The sequence below is a fragment of the Camelus bactrianus genome, chromosome 4 (assembly GCF_048773025.1).
Source record: "Camelus bactrianus isolate YW-2024 breed Bactrian camel chromosome 4, ASM4877302v1, whole genome shotgun sequence".
Classification (NCBI taxonomy): domain Eukaryota; kingdom Metazoa; phylum Chordata; class Mammalia; order Artiodactyla; family Camelidae; genus Camelus; species Camelus bactrianus.
This window is the reverse complement of record NC_133542.1, coordinates 80063710-80069952: the sequence shown is the minus strand read 5'-3', so window position 1 is coordinate 80069952 and position 6243 is coordinate 80063710. Positions and strand designations below refer to the sequence as shown.

Here is a 6243-nt window from a genome sequence, read left to right as displayed (position 1 = left end):
AAGTTGAATTAATATGAGCAAAGAGTTGTATTTGCTGTTATTAGTACTTTTTAATATTTACATCACTATCTGTAATTTTTCTTGTGGTCATTATGACAGGAATAGAATTTGTTCTTTCCAGGTGATTCTTTGATTTTCCCAGGACAATTATTGAATTCATACTTTGCTCTTTTATTTGAAATCCCACATGCACAAAATACTTATGTACACTAAAGTCTCTTTTTGAGCTCATGGTTTATTTCTGTCAATCTTACTTTATTACTCCAGCACCATAACTTACATATTGTAAAAATTTATTTAATATCTGACAGTGTGATCTTTTTTTTGATTCTTTTCTTCCATCCCAATTTTTCTTGGCTAGTATTATGACTTTATTATTCCTGAAGAATTCTAAAATACTTTGTTCAAGTTAAAGAATAAAAACAGATAAGGGTTTTCATAGGATTTTTTAGTAAGTTTTGAATTATCTTTAACAGAGCATTCATTTTACAAAGCTGCTTTCCTCCATGCAATATGTTGATGTCTCTACATTCACATCTCTTAATTTACCCCTCAGTATAGTCCTGTATTTTTCTCCATGTACAACATGGGCATTATTTTTGAGTTTAGCCCAGATTATTGTTTATGTTTTACTTAATTTTGTAAGTGAGAATTTTTTGCAATTATATTTTTTAACTCTTCAAACTGACACCTAGGAAGGCAGATTCGGATTGTCAATACTCACTTTGTAACTTGTCATTTAAAATTGTAAGTATTAAATACTTGTTCCAGAATCTTTTCTTTTCTGTTTTTCAAAATTTGTTTCCAAGATTATCAAAGTGGTCGTAGCTAAGTAGTATATTTGGGGAGACTGATGGAGAGAGGTAGTGTGGCTCATGTACAAACTGTGAGCATTTTCATGGCTGCCTTTAGGCTGGAGAGGCCTCCGAAGAACCCAGGTTAGACCAGGGATGGCTATTTATGCACTTGAAAGCCAGCATTACTGCCTTTGTGGAGAAGCCTGTTGGGCGTGACAGGTAGATGATCAAGGTCCGATGGAGGCCATTGGCTGCACAGAGCGCTGTGACTGTGAGAACTGGCGACCATTAACATGGGAAATGCTTGGCGCCAGGAACACTGCAGGGGAGCTGGGGAGCCTGTGTGTTAAGGATTTTCCAGTCCTGGGAGTGAGAAGAGCAGACTCTGCATTCAGATCTGAGTTTGAATTCATCCTCTCTTGTTTAATGGTCCTCTGACTTTTGTCAAGTTATATATTCGCTTTGAACTCCTGTTTTCTTGTGTCTCAAAACAGGAGAATTACGGCCTGCTGCTAGAGTGTTTGATCAGGGTAAATGATTTGTGTCTATAAGATGCCACGTACTGTCACAAGTTCAGTGAGAAATGGGCTGTTGCCTCTTCTGCAACTCAGTGTTCGACAAGACACCTGGGGAAAGCCAGTCCCTAATTTGTGTGTGATGCGAGTAGGAACAAAATTAATGTCTTGCCTTTCGCTAGCAGGTTTCTTACTCCTTTGCTTCATTTACTTCTTTCCTCCTTTCATTTCCCCTTTCCCCTCCTCCACCAAAAGAACCTGAGAATGTCTCAGAACACTAGATTCAAATTACTTTAAAGGTTGTCTCATCCTCATGAAATGACAGTAACATAAAAAAATCTGTACACATCCCAGAATTCATTGTATTTGATTTACGCACACACGCGCGCGCACACACACACACACACACACACACAATCAGGCTACCTCCCACTTACAGAGGAAGAAGAACCACTTATTCTGAGTTTTCATTCACTGTCCGTGAGAGCAAAGTGTCTTACGCAGACTTTCACCTGGCTTCATGCATGGTGTTTTTAGTTGGATTTCTGCTTTGTGGCCATAGAATTATTCTCCTAACAGAAGAGAGGAAGTGGAGACATAGAAATTCTGCTCAGATATTGGTGTCATCATATTTGAGTTGGGAAGGACTTAAGACAGCATAGAGTCGTATCTGTTTATGGGTGAGAATCCATGATAGTGTAACTTGGACAAGAACCTGGATCTTCTGCCATCGTGCCCACGAGGGTGAAGAGGCAACTTGGTGGGGGATGGCAGTGATCCTTCTTGCTTGAGTTCCAGGGTCTTGCTAGTTTTCATTGCTCACCTGCCTTTAGTTAAGGTCCATGAGGCCTCTCATGGGAAGGTCATGCTGTTCTGATAAATAAAGTTACTAATCAGCAAAAAGCTCTGGACCCACTCATATTTCCCAGAGTTTTTTCTGCTGACCTGCTGACACTTTATATAAATGAGACCTAAGAAACTACTGGATATAAAATCCTTTGTGTTATCCTCGAGTTCCATAGGCATGGGGTGCTGTCTCAGGCTGTCTAAGGCTAGATCTGAATAAAGATAGGGTGATAGGCTTTGCTGCTGGACCCTCCACAATCAAATGTATTTTCCACCTTAGTGTTTAGAATCAGGCAGATGAGCTCAAATCTTGCCTTTACCAGTTATTAGCTTAGTGACCTTGGGGAAGAAACTGTACTTAATTGTGTTCAATTTTCTTTGTTTGTAAATAAGTTCAGTATTTATTTTAAGGTTTTTGATTTAGAGTTGAATGAGTTAATTTCCTCATTTATACCTAAAATATATATCGCGTGGCTCTATGATGGTGCCTTGGTTGTTGATTACTAAGGCACTCGGCAGGGAGAAAGGGGGTGGGGGACCCCTGGATTCTAGAGCTTATTATATTCCAGGATATGCTTGTAAAAGACTGGATGTGCAGTGGATTTTTAGTAAATATCCATTCCTTTCCTAATCCGCATTGATTGTGTATATATCTTTATATTAATATATGAACAAATTTATAATGCAATTTAAATTTTTCTGCAGAATTTAAAATATGTAGTTGTAACAAAAATACGTGAAATAAAATGATTTAACTTTTATTTTCTTTTCAATAAGCAAAACAAAATAAAATAGAAAAGAAAAAAAAAGGTTTGAAGGAGTAGAAATAACTTTCTTTCCGTAGAATCAATTCCCTAACAAAGGTTTTTTGGTTGTGTTGTTAAACAGCATATAAAATTGATAGGTTGTGACATATTGGAAATGAGGAAACAGTGGAGACATACTACCTCCAATGAAGTCATTTAGTTACCACGTCAAAACTAGTTCTGCTTCCTGAATGACAGGCCAGTAAATCGGGAGATGAGGTGTTAGAGCAAGGAATACTGACTTTATTTGAAAAGCTGGCAGACCCAGAAAGTGGCATACTGATATCCTGGAGAACCCTCTTCCCCAAGTCAGAATTCAGTCTCCTTTTTTACTAAAAAGGGGCGGGGGTGTTGTTGGTTGTTGCAAACTTCTTGCTGTACGAATTGATTTCCTTGGAATCCTTTGTTCTTGCAGCTGTCCATGTGGGTCAAATCATGGTGCCCCTGTAAAACCTCCAAAAATCAACAAAGTTTATTCTGTTTTACTACTTGCCATCTATATATAAGTGCAGAAGAGCTAACATCCTTAAAGATCAGAGCCCGGAGAATAGTCTCTCCTGGATATTTCAGGCTAAAGGCAACTTTCTTTTACAAAAGCTCCAGAGCTAACAAGTCTGAACCTAGAAAACAGGGCAGAGGTTTAAAGCCAAAGGAACACATCTAATATGGAGTCAAATTTGTTCTTTTCTATTACAATTTCTTTTTCTACCTCATAAATAATTTTATTAAGAAACATGGGCAATTTTTTTTTTATTTTTCTTCTTAATAACGGATAAGTGGTCCAAATACATTTTTGTGAACAGGGATTCTGTGCGTGCCTTGGGGTCACAGCAAATTCTTGTTGGGGGTGGTCGACCCTGCAACATGCCTGCTGCCCCGTGACCCTTGGTGAGAGTCCCCCTAACCAGGGGCTAACTTCAGGAACCAGCATATGGGCATTGACCTCTGGAGACCTCTTTTTCAGGTGCAGGAAATTTTTTCAGATTCTGTGATTGAAAAATCACTCCAGCTGGGGAAAATTAGGGCATAAAGGAAGAGGAAAGGGGCTTGGAGTAGAGTAGAAGAGAAGGACAGAAGATCATGGAGCCTGGGGGCTTGGCAGCGAGGCCTCCGGAGAGAGAGAAGCAGGGGTGGGGATGGGCCCGGTTCCAGAACCAGCTCCTGCACCTGTCCCCGCACCCAAGACACACAGCCTTTAATGACCCAGGACTCTCTGCTGTCTGGGCGTCACCCTAGGCAGAACCTTGAGAACAATATTAAGGGGTGTGCAGTACTCACATAGGGGGTCACAGAGGACTTTGTTCAAGTCCACAGTGCCTTTTCTGGTCATGTGTCTTCAGTTGTCCTTTATCTTAGGATCTGAGGAACAGGAGCAAGGAACTCAGGGAGAGATCCAGGAAGACATCTGAGTGTGTTAGGGAGGACATTCACAGCGAAACGGGGAGCGAGGACACCTGCAGCAAAGTAAAATGACTTTACAACTATTGCATCAGAGCTGCAGGTATGAGAGAGCCTAAGCCTGTTTCAGAGTGCAGGGGACAAGTGGAAAGGAATGGTAAAATTTCCACTGACAATTGAAATTTTGTTAAACAGCCTGCTACTCTTAATTGTATCACTTGAATGTAGGCAGGTGTATGTCTGTGAGCATTTATAGGTTCACACAACCCCACCAGCCCCTCTTGACCCCATCAGGGATGGGCTTTCTCAAGCACAGTGCACCTCCTGCTTGGGTGGGCCATGCTGCATGTCCTCACCTTGGGCCGGGCTGCTGCAGGGCACTGAGTCCCCAGGCACGGGCTGTGAGACACGACAGGAACATCTCTGCTCATAACTGAGAGCATCCATTTCCCCCTGCAGTGTAAGAATGCCGGTGACTCAGTTAGAAGCATGCTTCAAAGCTGTCCGTGTCTTTGCCATCCAGAAGCGGAGCCTGGGAGCTTCCGAATTTCTCAAGAATGCGGTTTACATTCACCTTCGATAGGTGAGTGCATGTCCACTTACAATTGGAGGAATTACTGCAGTTTTTCTGAAACTTACCACTATTCCATCTGATTTTTCTGTGCTAGGATTCAGTATAGCCTGCTAAAAATTCTGGAGTCAGATCTTGAAACCCTGATGAAGAGGACTATTTATCTTATTTCTTTATATGATAGTATTTTACTTTCAAAATTCAGAGTTTTTGGTTTTTTGAGGAAATTTGGGGGGGGTTGGAGAATCAACTTTTCTCTTACCATCTATGTGACCTGTTGCTATATGCCTCTCACCTGTCTTCTGTCACTTGTGAGGCAGTTCCATTTGTGACCCTGTCTGGTTTGTTCATGTTATAAAACATAAAGTCTGTAAAAGTACAGTCCCTTTTACTCTGAAGACATTCCACAAGTACTACTTAAATCTGAGTGTGGTTTTTAGAAGAGAGAATCATTAGAACATGTACTTGCAGGTTGCTAGTGCAAAATCCCCAAATCAATACTCTAGCTCAACATCTAAGATCTTTCTAATCTACCTTGGATTTATATGGATAAGTGAAGCAGTTTGCTAAGAACACAAGACCAGGTTTAGAATACAGGCTGGTGTAGCTCAGCAGGTCCTTCCATGCTGATGCTCTGCCAGAGGGCGGGGCCGAGGAGAGAGGGCGTGTCCTGCCCTCCCTGAGCTGACAGTTTCATGGCAAAGACCTTCATCAGGTGAAGAACTGGGAGTTTCTTCTAAGAACAGTGGGATTGAAAAGAGTCCTATAAGCGCGGGACTGACAGAATCCCATTTGACTCAAGTAGGGGAGAGCGGTTGTGGGGCCACTTGGGAGACTCGTGAGTCCAGGAGTGCAGTGTTGGTGGCTTCCACTTGAGCGGTGAGATGGTCAGTGGGTAAAAGCGAACAGATTGAAGACATGATTAGATGGTAAAAAGAAAGGATGAATGCTGTCTGTGAAGGTAGGATGGAGTAAGGCCCAGCTTTCTGGGTGGATTAATCAGGTAAATGATGGTCCTGCTGTGCTTTTAGGAGGGAAACTTGCAGAGGAATTTCGGGGGGAAAACTGATGAGTTCAGTTGTGGGTAAAGTGAAAGGCTGCTCGATGTGTGGTCTGGGAACTCAGGTGAGAGCCAGTAGTGAGTAGAGGAAGGGGAGAGAGTTTTTCAAATCATTTTGTCTTGTGAACATACAAATAAGAATGAGTAATGACACACAAAACCTCTAAATTCTGGATTTAAAACCCAATAACATTTTGTTATATTGAGTGCAGAGGTTCTTAAATTTTTAATAGAAATTAAACAAATAGAA

General features: G+C 41.2%; 1 long non-coding RNA gene across 1 annotated transcript; it reads right to left on the bottom strand.

Annotated features, from left to right (window-relative positions):
* Positions 1 to 3265: 3265 nt before the first annotated feature.
* Positions 3266 to 4807, bottom strand: LOC141577385 (uncharacterized). The gene is made up of 3 exons (XR_012506265.1): positions 4719 to 4807; positions 4243 to 4418; positions 3266 to 3417 (listed from the first exon to the last, which is right to left on the bottom strand). It is a non-coding gene; the product is annotated as an uncharacterized LOC141577385 (long non-coding RNA).
* Between the last annotated feature and the right edge of the window lie 1436 nt (positions 4808 to 6243).